Genomic DNA, 17728 nt, shown 5'->3' with positions numbered 1-17728 from the left:
AAACCAAAAACATTTCAATCTGTAGAGCCTGCTGGGATGCTGCAAGGGAGCTGTGGTCCAGGTGTCTCATGTCCCCATTCTGCTCTGGGGGGGACTCTCCTCATTCTGGTTGGCTGGACTACATCTCCCATGATGCACCATAGTCAGAGATACCCACGATACAGCTGGCTCCCCTCACCTTGAGGAGAGACTGTGGTGCACTGTGGGAGATGCAGTCAGATCAAGAAACCACCAAGCCTCCTGAGAAAAATGCACCATGTTATATGTTGTTTCATGTCATGAAATATTTCAGTTCAATGTAATCCTACCAAGGTACCATGTGGCCTCATGGCAGCATTACATTGAACTGAAATATTTTGGTTTTCAACTTTTTGCCTAAAAGTGTAACTTTCTGTAGAAAGGTTTCAGAGTAACAGCCGTGTTAGTCTGTATTCGCAAAAAGAAAAGGAGTACTTGTGGCACCTTAGAGACTAACCAATTTATTTGAGCATGAGCTTTCGTGAGCTACAGCTCACTTCATCAGATGTATACCGTGTATATATAAAGTCTGCTGCAGTTTCCACGGTATACATCTGATGAAGTGAGCTGTAGCTCACGAAAGCTCATGCTCAAATAAATTGGTTAGTCTCTAAGGTGCCACAAGTACTCCTTTTCTTTCTGTAGAAAATTTCAGTGAAAATTATTTCCCCCCCCCCCCCCGCATTTTCATCAGTTTGCCATGGTGGGGGGACCCACTTTTTCCAACCAGCACTGCCCGTGCCATCTGCTTACCCAGCTGAACCCTAGAGGGAGGGTGTTACAATAGCTGGAATGGGGGTGCAACAGTGGACATATCTCTGTAAACACTCCTGACTGTGCAAAGCTGTTTGAATGGTGGATTCTTGTTCTTGAAACACTGGAGATGAGAGCTGGTCGAAATGTTTCAATGGTTTTTTCAATAAAAAGCTTTTTTTTCCAACAGTGAGATTTTTCATGCACAGTTGTTGACCTTTTTGTTTGTTTGCCAAAAATAAATATTTTAATACTTTTTGATAATTTCCAAAACGCAGAGCAAAAATACTGGTTTGCTGAAAAAGTGGATTTTGGCAAACAAAATAAATAACTGTTTTGGATTAAACATTCGAACAAAAATGAAGAAAAGTGGGTTTGTTTCAAACACATTGAAATGAAAACAACTTTGTCACTGTGCATGAAAATGGCTTTTTGTATTTTGACCAGCTCTACTAGAGGCCACACTGTTAACAGTCTTCGTTGTTTTAAAAGATATATCCTAGCAGGGGCATTAAAACCTGGCATTGGGATCTGAATGCACTGTGATTTGTACGTCTGTGCAGTATTGCTACATATCAGACGTATCTATTCTTCTGATGATTTTTGAAACTGGAAAGCAAGGGATTGTGTTGTAGAAAACCCAGGGTTTTGAACCAGATGCTTTTAAGACGAATGTATTTCTTTATTTTGAGGTGTAAAAATACACTTTTATTTGTTCTGTCACCTTATTTATTCGGCTCTGTCCTTTGCCCACCTGTCTCTCCACCATCTGCTTGGGCTTTGACGCTTAATTCAAACAATTACACTCCCCTCTCCTTTCTCTGTAGCACAGTTCCTAGTCCAGTCCCCTTGCTCCCTGCTGGAAACGAGCGAGGGACAAGCGCTGGCAACCAGAACAGCCTGGCTGCAGTTAAATAGACCAAAGTGTTGCTTAAAAAACACCCTGTTTCCATCAATAGATTGGGCTAGTAACTTTGGGCTATTGGTGCCAGAGATAAAAGCTGGCAACCCTTTGAGTCATATGGTCATGCCCCCAAAGCCACCCTGCTTCTGCCAGAGCTGGACGTGAGTGTCTCTTTAACCGAGGCACTGATTTCGTGGGGGGGGGGGGAGGGGGCTTGACCCCTGCTCTGCCTCAGGCCCCGCCTCTTCCCAACCCCGCCCTCCCCAGGCTTGCCCCGTCCTCCCCCCTCAGCACCTCCTGCACACCGGTGAACAGCTGATCACAGGCAGAGGGGAGGTGCTGGGGGGGCTGATCCTCAGGTGACCTGCAGACCAGAGCACTAACTCGGAGGATATTTCATGTTTTATGTGGAGTCCCAGCTCCTAGAGACAAGTGAGTGGGGGAGAATCTCAGCTTTGGTTTAAAAATTAAAGGAAGTTTGTAGCCCTCAGCGTCATGGAGAAAGGCCTGAAAACGTGCCCACAGGTTGTAAAACCAGACAGGAGAGAAACAGGCTGCATCCTTGTTTAATACCTTGCTGATTTTTAAGCTAATCTCTTGATTTCGGGGGGCAGGTTTGGGCCCACCCATGGGTGCTCCGGGGCTGGAGCACCGTTGGGGAAAAATTAGTGGGTGCTCTGCACCCACTGGCAACCAAGCTCCCCGCCCCCGCACCCAACCGCCTCCACTCCTCCCCCTCCCAGCGGCCCCTTCTCTGCCCTCCCCAAACCGCTGTAGCAAGCGCTGGGAGGGAGGGGGAGGAGCGGGACTGTGGGGCGCTCAGGTGCCGGGGCAGGGATTTGGGGAAGGAGTCGGAATAGGGGCAGGGAGGGGGCGGAGTTGAAGCGGAGACTTTGGGGAAGGGGTTGGAAAGGGGGCGGGGGTGGAGCGGGGCGCGGGCAGAGGGGGGTCAGCACCCACCTGCCCGGCGGAACTTTCTCTAGCTGGAGATTGGAGCTCTTGGGACTAAGATCCAACCCGCCCCCCCCCCCCCCACTGCCTGAGCCCCCCCCCCTTTGCTGTCAGCCCAACCGAGATCACTTTAGCAGCCCACAGTCAGAGGGGGAGGCAAACCAGCAAGGAACCAACCTGCTCTGCAGTGAGACCAGTGGAGATGGGGGGTCTGTGGGCAGGAGAGAAGAGCTGGGCACATGGAGATAAAGTTCTGCCCCCAGGGAGAGGGAATAAATCTGTCTGGGGGTGGAGGAGCGGGCGGGGCGGGGGAGGTTACAAACCCAACTACAACCCCGATGACGTGGGACCCTGTTTATTGCTATCTTGGCTCCTACTCGCTGAAGTTCAGGATTACTATCGCTCTCCCCTCGGGCACAACCGTCCCGCGTCTGACTCGGTCCGGCCAGCCCGGGGTCTTCTGCCTCCGGGAGCGGCCAGTCCCGGCTGCTTGGAGGGAAGGGATCGGGAACCCGGCAGCAGGCAGCTGGGGGGGGCGGGGGGGGCTTCTCCCGGAGAAAGCCGGGGGGGCGCCCCGCTGTGAGAGCTGATCCCCAGCAGCTGGGACAAGTCTGAGAACCAGGCACGTCATTTTGGACTGTCCGAGCCAGCCAGCGGGCGGGGCGCTGGGTTCCGGACAGGCCGGAGGACCCTCCCCCTCGAGCCTTTGCTGAGGGCGGAAGCGGGTCAGCAAGTGAAGTCAGGGGTCAAAATGTTCAAATGTTTTATGGCAGGACGGGGCGGGGCGGGGCGGGGCGGGGGCGGAGTCAGCGCGAGGTTTAAAGCGCAGCCGGGGGGCGGTCGCAGAGGCTGGGGAGGCTCCGGACGGTGACGGTCGCTGCTGAGCTGGTGAGAAACGTGCCACCCGCGCCGGGCTCGTCGGGGGAGCGCCCGGACACAGGGGGGGCAGGGGCTGGAATCTCCCCCTCCCCCCTGTCTTTCCGGGCTGGGGGGGTGTCCCGGAGTCCCTGGGCGATGCTCTGGAACTGCTCCCTGTGAAGCCAGGCAGGACAGCTCCCTGTGAAGCCAGGGAGGTGGTGGAATCTCCTTCCTTGGAAGTTTTTAAGGTCAGGCTTGACAAAGCCGTGGCTGGGATGATTTAACTGGGAATTGGTCCTGCTTCGAGCAGGGGGTTGGACTAGATGACCTTCAGGGGTCCCTTCCAACCCTGATATTCTGTGATTCTATGACTCTGGGGAAGTTTCCCCCTGTCTGGGCTCCGGGGGGCGGGCGGGAGGCGGCGCGCCCCCCTCATCTGGGCTCGGGGGGGAGGCCTGTGAGGATGTGAGGCAGCAGGGAGGGGGGAGTGTTGACCTGGGAATGTGCCCTGGGGATGGGAGACCTGAGAGCCTGTCACCTGAGCTAGCAGGGGGAGGGGGAGGTGACACCTCTGCCCGGGAATGTGGACAGAGGCTGCAGGAGGGAGCCGGCTGGGGGGGTTTAGTTCAGTTTGGGGCTGGGTGGAGGAACACAGGGAACCCCAGGGCTGGGGTCCAAGCTCCCTGCTCCCCCAGAAGGACTTGACTGAGGGGTCCTGGGTGTCCCCTCAAGCTCTGTTTTGGACTGTGTTCCTGTTGTCCAATAAACCTTCTGTTTTACTGGCTGGCTGAGAGTCTCAGTGAATCCCAGGAAGAGGGGTGCAGGGCCTGGACTCCCCCACACTCTGTGACAGGGCGCGCCCCCCTGTCCCCTCCCCCTGTCCGGGCTCCGGGGGGGGGGTGCCTCCTCTCCCTTCCCTTCTTCTCCTCTCTGGGCTGGTGGGGGGGGCTCTCATTTTCCCCCCTTCCTTCTCCTCTGGGGGCAGGGCCTCTCTTAGGTGTCTGGTGGCTCTCCCCACGCCTCGGTCTGCTCGCTGGGGATGGGGCACCTGTGTGCAGCATGGAGCTACCTGGGCCCTTCCCCTCCCATGGTCCCAAGCCAGTGGGGGGGGGGGGGCATCAGCGCACTGTTGCTCCCTGTGCCCCCAACCTTGGGGGCCCCAGGCCGGGCTTCCCACGGGCATCCTCCCCTTCCCTGCGTTCCCAATGAAAAAGGGGGAAGGAAAGGGCCACTCACACAATTTCCCCGCCCCTCCTCCCACCCTGTGGGGGAAGTTTTGGACATGAAGTTTTAATGGTTCTGTCACCCACTGAGTGGGCACTTGGCCTTAGAAAATTACTGAAGTGTGAATCGATAAGTTGATTAAAATTGATTATTTAAATTGAGGCGTTGGACTTGGTGATTTAATTGCCTTGATTTTACTCATTCCATCCTGGTTCTCTCCCCCCGCCCGCCAACTCCCCACTCCTGTTAGGATTCTCGACTTGCTCTTGATTGCGAGAGGTATGTGTGGGGAGGGAGGGTTTTTCCCTCCTGTCAACCCCAGCTGGGTGCCTGCCACGCGTGGGTGGTGCCTGGCAGGTGGGGTCCTCAGCAGATCAGGTCTCTGAAGCCCTGGGGGATGGAGTGGCCATGGCGTTTAAGGGGGTTCAATCATCATGGCACAGCCTCTGGCTGGGGGTTGGGCTGCTGGGCAGGGAACGAGAAACCACAAATCGCGCCCCTCCCCCCCCCGCCCCACTGACCTGTCCTGCTGGGTCCGTCTCGACTTTCAGATCGGCTGGAGAGTCCAGAGCAGGGTGTGGCGGGAAGCAGGGCCAGGACCCCCGCCCCAGCTCGGCTTCGCTGCTGCTGAATCGGACCCAGTCACAGAGAGGAGCCTACCCCAGCCCAGCGCCTCCAGCAGCGTGTGCAGCCCGAGTGTCGCTGAGAGAGACGATGGGGCCAGCAGCTGGACCTGCTGGGAGCGAAGAGCCACTGCAGGAGTGGCCTGTTGAGGGCAATGGAGACCTGGAGACTGGAGGAGAGCCAGGTAATGGGGTGTCGCTGCCTGGGAACAGGCTGGAGAGAGACACTGAGGCTTCCCCACATGGGGCCAGGCTCTCAATGGCAGCAGCCAGTGCCCAGCAACGCCCCGTCTGTGGGTAGCAGGGACTGGATCACCCCCAGGGGCTCTCAGGGCACCGATCCCTGGCTCACAGCTGCTGTCTGGCGCACACAGCGGAGGTCGTGGGACTGTGCAGGGCCCTCCTGGGCTGGGTGTGTCAGACCCCCTGTGACAGCCCTGGCCCATCTCTGCCTGGTTCGTTCTCCCTCCTTCTGCTGTGTCTGGCCAGTGTGAGACCCCAGTGTGCGGGGACAGGGGCACTCGGCAGTGTGGGCCCAGCCAGCGCTCGGCAGGGGGCAGAATGGGGGTGGGGATGGTGGGGGGGCAGTTGGAGCAACTGCCACCAGGACATGCAGGTCCTTATCTCTGTGCCCCTGAGCTCACCAGGCCTCCTGGCAGCCTGGCTGGGAGTGCCCAGGGGAGGGCACTGGGCTGAGGGGAAGGAGGGGCCAGCCCCAGCCTGGCAGGCCCTCCGGGCTCCTCTCCCAGAGCGTCTGAGGGAAGGAGCAATCGACAGAACGGTGCATGCTCGAGTCCAGTGGCTCTCAGCCTTTCCAGAGGACTGTCGCCCTGTCAGGAGGCTGATTTGTCTTGCACTCTCCTAAGTTTCATCTCACTTAAAAACAACTTGCTTCCAAAATCGGACATAGAAATACAAACATGTCACAGCCACTATTCCTGAAAAATTGCTGACTCTCTCATTGTTGCGTATTTAATTATGAAATAGATCAATTGGACTATCAACGCTGTACCTTTCCGTGTATAGTCTATCAAGCAGTATAAACGAGTCATTGTCTGTAGGAAATTTTAGCTTGTACTGACTTAGTGCTTTTTATGTAGCCTGTCGTAACACGAGGCAAATCTCTCAATGAGTTGATGTGCCCCGTGGAAGAGCTCCGCTTACCCCCAGGGGTACATGAACCGGTGGGTGAGAACCACTGTTCTAAGGCAGCTCCAGCCCTGGGGCTGTCGGGGAGACGTGTCCTTGCGGCCCTGCCAGAAGGGTCTTTCTGTTTCAGACCCTCGTCGTAAGTGCAGGAAATGTAACTACAAGACATGTACAATTGTGCTCGCAGTCGCCCTCGCAATCATGTTCTTAGTTCTTATCATTCTCCTGGCAGATGAGTTCTCGCCCTTCCCTTCCCTTCCCCCTCTCTGCACATCCCATTCCCCCTGGAGCCACCACACTCAGTCTCTCCTCCTGGCCTGTCTGGCTTCTGCCCCTGGGACAGAGGATTCCTGGGGGATGTTCCTCCAAGACCCTCCTCCTGCTCCCTCCCAGACCCCTGCACCTAGGCACTCTCTGTGTCGGGACTGACATTAGCTCCCTGCAGCCCATCTCTGAGCACTCTGGGTCCAAGTCACTGTTGCCGGGCCCCAGGCACGGTCACTGATACCCATGCAGAGTGGGGGTGATTGACAGTGCAGGGCAGCAATGAGCTGGGCCCTCTGCCTGCAGCGTGTCGCCCTGAGGTGCCAGCCTGGCCTTCCTGCATCCCCGGGTGGTGCCCAGTGCTGGGCAGGTGCTGGCGTGTCACTGAAAGGAGCCGTGGAACGCAGTACGGACACCTCCCTTAACGCAGCGTGAAACCCACCCATTGGTGACCTCTGCAGGGCAGGGTCTCGTCGCGCTATTGACGTCCCCGCCTGCACAGACAGCGTGTGCGAGCGCAGATGGCAGCTGCTTATGGTGACCATGAACCTGGCTGGCTGCGCTGGAGAAGCCGGGCAGCGGGCGTTCGGTCTCCTGAAGGGAAGGGAGTTTGTTCCCGTCTTCATCTCAAACTGCCTCTTCAGGGAAGCAAAGCGCAGAGCAGGGGGAGGGGGCAGCAGTCCAGGCTAGCAGAACTCCTTGGGGTACTAGAGCTGGCAAATCATGTTGAAGTTAATCTCCTACCCATTAATTATTGCCCCCCTGCTGGCCCCCTGGTAACTGTCCCCTCCCTCTGCAGCTCTCTGCCCACTTCGTGTTGTAACGCTGAGCTTGGGCCCAGCTCTCTGTCCTGGGCTTCATGGCATGAGCAGTTTGTCAGCTGCATCCCTGTTGAATGCGAACCCAAGAGAGTGAGAGCAGAGTCAGATAACCCCCCTCTGGGGCTGGATTCCCAGAGTCCTCCTGGCTCCCTCACGGCCTTTCAGTACCCACCCTGGTTCGAGGTGTCTCAGAAGCCTGGGGCGCAGGGGCTGATCTCCCCCTGTTCTCCTCGTTGGCAGGTGGCGGGTCTCGCTCACACCACGTGTCGCTGTCTCATTCTCAGTGTGGAGACCTAAGTGTCCGTCAGCTGAACCGGGGCCCGTTGCTGGCCCCGCATGCCCAGACGGCTGGATCGGATACCGAGGGAAATGATACTATTTCTCTGAGGCCGAAAGGAACTGGACCTGCAGCCTGACCCACTGCTCTGTGCTCAGTGCCTCCCTGGCTGAGATCAACAGTGAGCAGGAAATGGTGAGAGATGCTCGAATTGCAACGTTCTGGTCTTGGCTCAGCAGCTGCTGCAGGAGAACCTGGGCTCGAGGAGCAGCTCTGAGTAAATGAGCTTCCAGCTGCTGAATGCCAGGCCTTGCTGGCTGGCCCGGGGCACCTCTAGTGTCCGTGTCTGATTGCAGGGATCACTCACTGTCAGCCCTCTCAAAAGGAGACCGCCCCTCTCTCGGGCTAGGCTGCCTTGAGTGTCTTCTGGGTGGCATGGGGCCAAAGGGGTACTGAGATCCCAGATTGACTTGAAGAGCCAGTGCTCTTGGGTAGCCAGATGAGGATGGGGGGGCTCCTCTTAGCCCTGGCCCCTTCTGACTGAGGATTTGGTGGCTCTTCTCTCATCCCTGGCCCTTCCCAGCATCCCTTATTGAGCTCAGCTTGGCTCTTTCCTTCCCCTTCCCCTTCCCCTGTGATGGGGAGGGGAGCTCAGTTGTTCTGTAAGGCGAGGCTTTGACACAGAATGTGGCCTTCTATGGAGAGGTGTGGGGGCAGCTTAGACCCAAGAGCTGCTCCAGCCCTGGGCGGATTGATGTGAGGGGGACCTGGGTTTGGGATGGGAAAGTTAATACTGAATTACCCAGAGCTGGGCAAGAGGGAGGCAAAAATCCCCAGCCGTTCCCTGAAAACAGAGCCCATCAGTGTATCCCTGTGAGTCTCTGGTGCACATAGCCTGTGCTCTGAACCCACCTCTCCCTCTGCTGTTTTTAGACTTTCCTGCTGCGCTATAAAGGCAGATTTGACCACTGGATTGGCCTCCGGAGGGACCTTGGGCAGCTCTGGAAATGGGCCAATGGCACCAAATTCAACAACCTGTAAGTCCTCTGTGAATTGCCTGGGCTTTGGGTCCCTGGTGTCTGAGATACCGAGTTCAGCCGACTCACCAGTCAGTGCTATGTACTCTGCGTATTAGTGATGGGTGGAAGCAAGTGTTGTCTGCTGGGAGACTGGCCAAAGCTTTCAGATCTGTCTGGCTTTAGTGGGGCCATCTGCGTTAAAGACGCCTGATAGTCACAAACGCTGAGTGCCTGGGGCTGCCATGAGAACGGGGGTACAGTAGAGATGGCCCAGACGACATCCCAAGAGGGATTTCAGTGGGATGTGGGTGTGATCAAATAACCAAACCCCAGCTGAGCCGATAGCAGGGTTTGACCCTGGACCATCAGCACTGAAAGAACGGCAGAGTACGTCACACTGGCCAGGGAGTGGCACTACATGTCCAGGAAAGTATAGAGTAAATTAGAGTAAAAATCTTAAACAAATCCAACTGTATCCTAGCATCTCTCAGAATAGAAATTCCACACTTGAAGAATAAGAATCTAGCAGGAGGAGTATACTACTGACCAGGATGGGGACTGTGAAATTCAGAGATTAGAGAGGCTACAAAAGCAGAAAACCGAATAATAATGGGGGTTTTCAATTATCCCCATATTGTCTGGGAACATGTCCCCTCTGGATGGGATGCAGAGATGCGATTTTTAGACGCCATCCGTGATGGCTATTGTGACGCCAATTTACCCAAACTGGGTAAACAGGCATCTCAGTGGGGTGTTAACCCTGAAATCTGCCACCCTGCGGGCGCCCACCCCAGCAGAAGGCTCTGGGTGCATCATTGCCATCCCCTCAGAGCTCATCTGGGGTGATGCTGGTGGGGGAGCCACCCACAGCCATCTGCTCAGGTGGCTGTGAGCTGGGCTCTCCCTTCTCTGGGACAGATCTCACCCCGAGCCAGAGGCTGGTGGCCTGAGGGCAGGGAGATCCTGGCCTGCCCAAAGAGTAGTGCTGGGCCTCCTCCCAGCCCAGCACATGACTACTGTGAGTAGCCAGGATGGGACCATGGGGGAGGATTTGCCTGTGGGCCTGGATCCCACCCTGTTCCCAGGTGGGAAGCGCTGGCCTCCAGCTCTCACGGGAAGCTCTGTGTGAGTGGCTGGGGTCACCCCATGGCCGCTGGGTTTGTGCTGCTGGCATTTCACTCCAGCAGCCCCCTGCAATACAGCCTGTCCTGACAGGCCTCTGGCCTGAGAGCTGATGTAAACTGTCCAGGGAGCCCTGGACCCAGCTCTTCTGTGCGGAGTTACTGCTGCTCCTTGCCACGCTGAGAGTCACCTGGAACCTGCGCCCGGGGCAGTTTGGGTGGGTTGGGCCTGCAGGGGCCCATCCAGACCCAGCTGGGTGTGCGGGGCTCGGGGAGGGAGTAGGAACTGGGTTAATACCCTCCCAGCATAAATGCTCCATGGAGGTCAGTTGATATGAGAACTTTCCTGGCCTTGCTGCCCCACTGCCCGCTTTCTAGCTGGGGCCTGTGGCAGGTGCAGGAAGCGGAATCGTGATGGGCTGTGAGTGCAGCAGCTCCCTGCACTGTGCGAGAGCGTCTCTCCCTGCCTGTGACTGATGGGAAATGTCCAACTCCTACCTGACACCAGCTCCCTGGCTTCTCTCTTGCAGGTTTCCAATAGGAGGAGGAGGAGACTGCGCGTATCTGAACGATCTGAGTGCGGTCAGCAGCTTGCGATACACCAGTGAGATACCCTGGATCTGCACCAAACCCAATGCATTTACAGAGGCACAGGAGGCTGCCGTGATAGGGGGCTCGTAAGGAGAGCACTGTGGAATTAGTCCCGGAAAAGCTGGACTGATCTCTTTACAAGATCACATCTGAGCAATTCCGGAATATCGGGGCATGCTCTGCGCATCACTGGGCAAAGCACTGTGGACTCAGGTGAAAACCAGAGATGCTATTTGCACATCTTGTCCCCCCACCCGTGCCGTCTCTTTTTCTGCCAGTGGAACGGCTCAAATCCAGCCTTTCTAACCTACCTCAGCTGGACCAGGAACTCTGCCTAACTGAGCCAAGGCACCAGCCTCAGCTTTCACTGCCCTGACATTCCCCAACAGAAGCTTTTTATTCTAGAAAATTACCTATGGAATCTTTTAAAAATATTCATCATTCCCATTTTATGGTCTGGAATAGAGCTGAGGGGGGATGTTCTCCATTCCCTCCCCACCCCAAGGAACTTTTTAACAAGACTTTATTATGGGTCAGTTTTTGGGGTGTTTTGAAAACCCAGTTGATTTTGAAGTTTGCAGGTTTACACACCAGTTCCTGGTTTTTGTTGCCAGATATTGCTTTGGATGAAAGAATGAACGTTTTAAACTGGTTTTAATTTTCCATTTTTAGTTTTAAGAGCGCTGCACCTGCCAAGGGAGTAGGACCCCTGTTACACTCCTCGTGGGATACCTAGGGCCTGGAACGTAGGAGTAAGAGGAGAAATGTCTGTTCTCTCCCTTCCTGGAGCCCAGTGGGTTTGAAAAGGGCAGGGAGGGGGTAGGTGTGACACAGACAGACCAGGTGGCAGGTCATGCCAAAGTCCCCATGTCTGCTATAGATGCTTCTGTTACCTTTTGAAACTTTGTAGCTTAGTTGTGTATGTATGTTCACCTGCTTTAGCCTTGTAAATAATTCTTATTTCCTTTTTAATAAAGTGTCATATAATAAGACTGGCTACATGCGCGGTCTTTGGTGTGATGTCTAAGGTGCAGTTCACCTGGGGTGCCTGGACCTGTGGGACTGGGAGTAACCTGAATACTGTTGTGATTCTGAGTGTAAGAGACCGTCTGTCTCTCAAAGGCAGGCTCACCTGGGTTGCGAGACAGATCGGAGTACCCAAGGGGACTGCATGGCTAGGCTGTTAGGATGCCAGAGGAGGTTACCCTGCATGTTTGGTTGGTGAAATCTAGGTCTAGAAGTTTGGATTTGTGCCCTGGTTTCCAGCAGTCTGCCCTGAGGTTGGCGCGCACTCTCTCAAGACACTGCAGACAGCGCTATTGCACGGCCTTGGCTCCAGTTCTGTCCTTGCAGGAGAGAGGAGCTGAGCCTGCGCAGAGATGGAGTTTGGGGGAAAGATGTGTGTGACCCAGGGACCCCTTGGTGCCAAGTGGCAGGCAGCACAGAAGGTTTTACAGGAATCCCCTGGGTCTGATCTTTACATCGGTAGTTTTAAACCTTTCCAGATGACTGTACCTCTTGCAGGAGTCTGATTTGTCACCTCACTTAAAAAGTGAAACTCCGTTTCACCTCACTTAAAAACTACTCACTTACAAAATCAGACATAAAAAATACAGAATCGTCACAGCCACTATTACTGAAAAATGGCTGATGTTCTCATTGTTACCATATCATAAAATAAATCAATGGAAATACAAATATTGTACTTACATTTCAGTGTATAGGGGATAGAGCAGTGTAAACAAGTCACTATCTGAAATTTTAGTTTGTACTGACTTCGCTAGTGCTTTTTATGTAGCCTGTTTTAAAACTCGGTAAATATCTGGATGAGTTGATGTATCCCCGGGAAGACGTCTGCATACGGCCAGGAGTACATGTTCCCCTGGTTGAGAACCAGTGGTCTACGGAATAGTTCACCAAAGGGGGCATGTGAGGTCTGTATCAAGGGCCAGTAGCCCAATGGTCACCATAATCGGAGCAAGACCTCTGTGCGGATACTATGTAAGGAGCTGTGTCTCTAGACGGACAATGATGCCCTTAAGGTCTTGGAGTTAGGGCAGGTCACGGGAGGTGATGTACCCCAGATGCTCCTTTCAGACAGGAGGCAACTGAGGTTACCTCCCTGCCTGGCCATCTGTGTATTGTGTGCCTGATGTAGGATGTCTCTTTGCGCACTGAGCCAGGTGCAAAATTAGATGGCAAAATCGACAAAAAAGGGAAATCTACAGGAAGAAACTAAGAGCAGGGGGCTGTGTGTGTGTCCATCTGTGGTGTTGAAGCATAAAGACAAAGGATCGGTCTGATCTCTCTCGGTGTGCAGAGACATACTGGATCCTTCCCCTCGGAGACAAACTGACCATACACGTGTCTCATGAAAGAAGGGTCCGAGCCTGCCTGGCTGTGAAGTGCTGCAAGGATTTCGGGTGAGCTGTACTTGGTTAGACAGGAGAATACCTTATTAGTTCGGTCTAGGCTCTAGAACACATGTTATGACTTTGTTATATGTAACCATTTGTTTCCAACACTTCCACTTGACTCTTGGCTTTGTTGAACTGAGGGGTGATTTCGCTGTGAGCCTATGGCAGCGCTGTGTGTTAAGTGGAGCAGTGATCGGAGCTGGACCTGGTAAGCTGGGGCCGAGGATGTTACTGTTCCTTTGGAAATAGTGAATCTGTGAATCCTGCCAGTGCCCAGGGGACCAGGGACTGTTCGCTCCAGACAGATGCTCAGAGGGCTTGAGGGCAGAGTGGGCCTATTGCTACCCTGCAGTGACGGCAGGCCCAGCAGCGAGTGCGTGTGGCCAGTGGAGTTGGGGAGCTGACCCCTGGCAGGCAGAGACAAGGCTCCCTCAGGCAAAGGGCAGGTGGTGGCGAGGTGCCTCCCAGCCCTGGGTACCCTGGGAAGCATTGCAGGGTATTAACTTACTGAAGGTTTGGGGCAGTTAAAAATGACACCCCAAGGCCCCAGCCCAGTGAGGAGGACCGAGGAGAGGAACTGTGACTGCGCGGGGCACCTGAGTCCCAGCACCGCCCAGAGTTCTGCTCTGCCTAAAGCCCCAGTCCCGCCCCGTGAGTAGGGCTTTACCAAATTCATGACCATGAAAAATGCATCTCAGCCTGTGAAATCTGGTCTCCCCTGTGAAATCTGGCTCGGCGGGGGAGGGGGGGAATATGTCCCAGTACTGCCCCCCTTACGTCTACGCTGCCTTCAGAGCTGGGCGGCCAGAGAGCAGCAGCTGCTGGTCTGGTGCCCAGCTCTGAAGGCAGCGCTGCTGCCAGCAACAGTGCAGACGTGAGGGTGGGAGGTTGGGGGGGGAGGGGCCAACCTTATGGGTGGGTGATGTGGGCAACTGCCCCAAGCGCGGTGGTCAGGAGGGAACCCCGCCACCCGCCAGCTCCAGGCCCTTTTAACCTCTGAGTGCTGGACCCTGAAACGGGGGAGGGGCAGGGCTGGGAGTGTCCTGGGCAGGGGCTCCTACCGTGTGCCAGGCTCTAGCTGCAAGTTCGGGCTGGGCTGGGGAGGAACAGGACCTCATCCCCTGCATGGGCTGCTCCCAGGGCCAGATCAGAGCCACCGCCAGGAACCTCCCCCAGCAGCAGAAAGCTCCATGGCTGCCGGCCGGGAGCCCAGCTCTGAAGGTAGCACCACTGCCAGGAGCAGTGCCGAAGTCAGGGTCGCAATACCGTGACACCCCTCCCCCAATAGCCTTGAGACCCCCACCATGATCCTCTTCTGGGATGGGATCCACACAGTTACAACAGGGTGACGTTTCAGATTGAAATAGCTAAAACTGTAAAATTTAAAAGACTTAAAAATCTCATGACCATGAAATTTACCAAACTGGATGGATGAATTTGGTAGGGCCCTACCCAGGAGACTAAACAGGGGGTACTTCACATTACAGCTACACAAATGTGGATCCTCAGTTGCACTGTTTCTATCACGGCTGCTTCTTTTTGGCAGATCCATTTGAGATCCGCGGCACACGTCTCAGACAGAACCTGGCTGCCTTTTATCCACCCACAGCTGTTCCCATCAGCAGAGCCTGAGAAGTTGCAGAGTGAGAGAGAGTTCGTGTCACTGTGGGTCCCTGTAACAAGGAAAGGCCCAGGGATGAGTCTTTTCTCCCCCTCCCGTTAATGGGAAGCTGGGCTCTGGTGTTTTCCTTCATCTCCAACTTCCCTGCAGAGCATGAGTCGAGAAGACGTCCCAGGCTGTAAGGTGAGTTAGGGCAGTGGCTCTCAACCTTTCCAGACCACTGCACCCCTTTCAGGAGTCTGATTTGTCTTCCGTACCCCAAGTTTCTCCTGACTTAAAAACGACTTGCTTCGAAAATCAGACGTAAAAATACAAATTTTGCCACAGCCACTATTGCTGAAAAATTGCTGACTCTCATTTGTACCATACAATTATAAAATAAACCCATTGGAAATAAGTATTCATAGAATCATAGAATATCAGGGTTGGAAGGGACCTCAGGAGGTCATCTAGTCCAACCCCCTGCTCAAAAGCAGGACCAATCCCCAATTAAATCATCCCAGCCAGGGCTTTGTCAAGCCTGACCTTAAAAACTTCTAAGGAAGGAGATTCCACCACCTCCCTAGGCAACGCATTCCAGTGTTTCACCACCCTCCTAGTGAAAAAGTTTTTCCTAATATCCAACCTATACCTCCCCCACTGCAACTTGAGACCATTACTCCTTGTCCTGTCCTCTTCTACCACTGAGAATAGTCTAGAACCATCCTCTCTGGAACCACCTCTCAGGTAGTTGAAAGCAGCTATCAAATCCCCCCTCATTCTTCTCTTCTGCAGACTAAACAATCCCAGTTCCCTCAGCCTCTCCTCATAAGTCATGTGTTCCAGACCCCTAATCATTTTTGTTGCCCTTCGCTGGACTCTCTCCAATTTATCCATATCCTTCTTGTAGTGTGGGGCCCAAAACTGGACACAGTACTCCAGATGAGGCCTCACCAATGTCGAATAGAGGGGGACGATCACGTCCCTCGATCTGCTTGCTATGCCCCTACTTATACATCCCAAAATGCCATTGGCCTTCTTGGCAACAAGGGCACACTGCTGACTCATATCCAGCTTCTCGTCCACTGTCACCCCTAGGTCCTTTTCTGCAGAATTGCTGCCTAGCCATTCGGTCCCTAGTCTAGCTGTGCATTGGGTTCTTCCGTCCTAAGTGCAGGACCCTGCACTTATCCTTATTGAACCTCATCAGATTTCTTTTGGCCCAATCCTCCAATTTGTCTAGGTCCCTCTGTATCCTATCCCTGCCCTCCAGCGTATCTACCACTCCTCCCAGTTTAGTATCATCTGCAAATTTGCTGAGAGTGCAATCCACACCATCCTCCAGATCATTTATGAAGATATTGAACAAAACTGGCCCCAGGACCGACCCCTGGGGCACTCCACTTGACACCGGCTGCCAACTAGACATGGAGCCATTGATCACTACCCATTGAGCCCGACAATCTAGCCAACTTTCTACCCACCTTATAGTGCATTCATCCAGCCTGTACTTCTTTAACTTGCTGACAAGAATACTGTGGGAGACCGTGTCAAAAGCTTTACTAAAGTCAAGAAACAATACATCCACTGCTTTCCCTTCATCCACAGAACCAGTAATCTCATCATAGAAGGTGATTAGATTAGTCAGGCATGACCTTCCCTTGGTGAATCCATGCTGACTGTTCCTGATCACTTTCCTCTCCTCTAAGTGCTTCAGGATTGATTCTTTGAGGTCCTGCTCCATGATTTTTCTGGGGACAGAAGTGAGGCTGACTGGCCTGTAGTTCCCAGGATTCTCCTTCTTCCTTTTTTTAAAGATTGGCACTACATTAGCCTTTTTCCAGTCATCCGGGACTTCCCCCATTCGCCACGAGTTTTCAAAGATAATTGCCAATGGCTCTGCAATCACAGCCGCTAGTTCCTTTAGCACTCTCGGATGCAACTCGTCCTGCTGCATGGACTTGTGTACGTCCAGCTTTTCTAAATAGTCCCTAACCACCTCTTTCTCCACATGTATTGTACTTACATGTCCGGGTGTAGCATATAGAAGAGTGTAAACAAGTCAGTGTCTGTCTGAAATTTTAGTTTGCACTGACTTCGCTAGTGCTTTTTATGTAGCCCGTTGTAAAACTAGGCCAAGAAGTAGATGAGTTGACATACTCCTGGGAAGAGCTCTGTGTACCCCAGGGATACATGTACCCCTGCTTGAGAACCACAGAGTTAGGGGGTCTGGAGCAAGGACCATACGAGGCTGAATCTCATGGGGTGGGTGACCTGGTACTTGTTCATTGGAAGCACCACCTTGATCTCCTGCATCTCAGCTTTCCTTTAAAAACAAAGTCTGATGGGTGAGAGAGAACCTGCACCGTGCAACCTGGGTAACGGGACAGCTGCAGGGAGCTGAGGACTTGTCCCGATGAAGGGTTAGGGCTGGATTCCCAAAGGGACTTAAAAGGCTAATGGCCACTTCAGGCACCTCTGTCTCTTGGAGTGGGAAGTTCCTTGGAGAATTCCACTGGGTGGGAGGCTCAGCTGTGAAGGGGGGGGGGGTGGGCAGGAGCATCTCCTCAACCCAAGATTGGAATAACTGAAGTCATGTTCCTTTTGCACAGAGCCTCAGCTCTTTGGAACCTCTGCAAACGCTTTAGCCACGTGTTTAACTCCATCAGCAGGAGTAGCCTTGGATCGCAGTGGGAGGGCTCAGGTGCGTAAGTGTTTGCAGGATGGGCGCTCAGGGCAGTCCCTGACGCCAGGGGAAAGGGGATGTGAAGAGCCACTGTCTGGATTTGGGAGCCTGCCTGCACACCGAACTCACTAGGTGCAGGGTGCATGACTGCAAGGTGCTGGGCTGGGGAAAATCAGCCCTGGGTGGTTAGTTTGAGTAGAAAACCAGAGCCACTTCTGAGGTCTTTCAGCTTCTAATGCCCTTTCCCTTCTGCAGCTGGATTTCAGCGTATGATAAAATCCCTCTCAATGCCAAGTCAGTGCCATAAATCACTGGACTGGGTGCAGGAATCAGTAGGTGACGTTCTCTGGCCTGGGTTATGCCAGGGCTCAGACTAAATTATTCTTCCCAAAACTTTTAAAAGCTGAGCCCCCTCCTCAAGGCAAAGAAACCAATCGTGCCCCTCACCTGTC

The 17728-nt window shown here is 54.1% G+C and overlaps 1 protein-coding gene and 1 pseudogene across 2 annotated transcripts in view; one reads left to right on the top strand and one right to left on the bottom strand.

Moving 5' to 3' along the window:
- The window catches only part of LOC144273992 (uncharacterized), a 552201-nt gene that overhangs the window by 411558 nt on the left and 122915 nt on the right, over positions 1-17728 (bottom strand). The window lies entirely within an intron of this gene.
- Positions 3709-10767, top strand: LOC144274774 (C-type lectin domain family 2 member D-like; annotated as a pseudogene). Its single transcript, XR_013347953.1, has 6 exons — positions 3709-3732; positions 5260-5516; positions 6611-6709; positions 7847-8037; positions 8776-8879; positions 10513-10767. The product of XR_013347953.1 is annotated as a C-type lectin domain family 2 member D-like (transcript).

Source organism: Eretmochelys imbricata, chromosome 14 (assembly GCF_965152235.1).
Source record: "Eretmochelys imbricata isolate rEreImb1 chromosome 14, rEreImb1.hap1, whole genome shotgun sequence".
In the NCBI taxonomy this organism is placed as follows: Eukaryota; Metazoa; Chordata; order Testudines; family Cheloniidae; genus Eretmochelys; species Eretmochelys imbricata.
The sequence above is the reverse complement of the archived record's forward strand: the minus strand, read 5'-3'. Positions and strand labels throughout refer to the sequence as shown.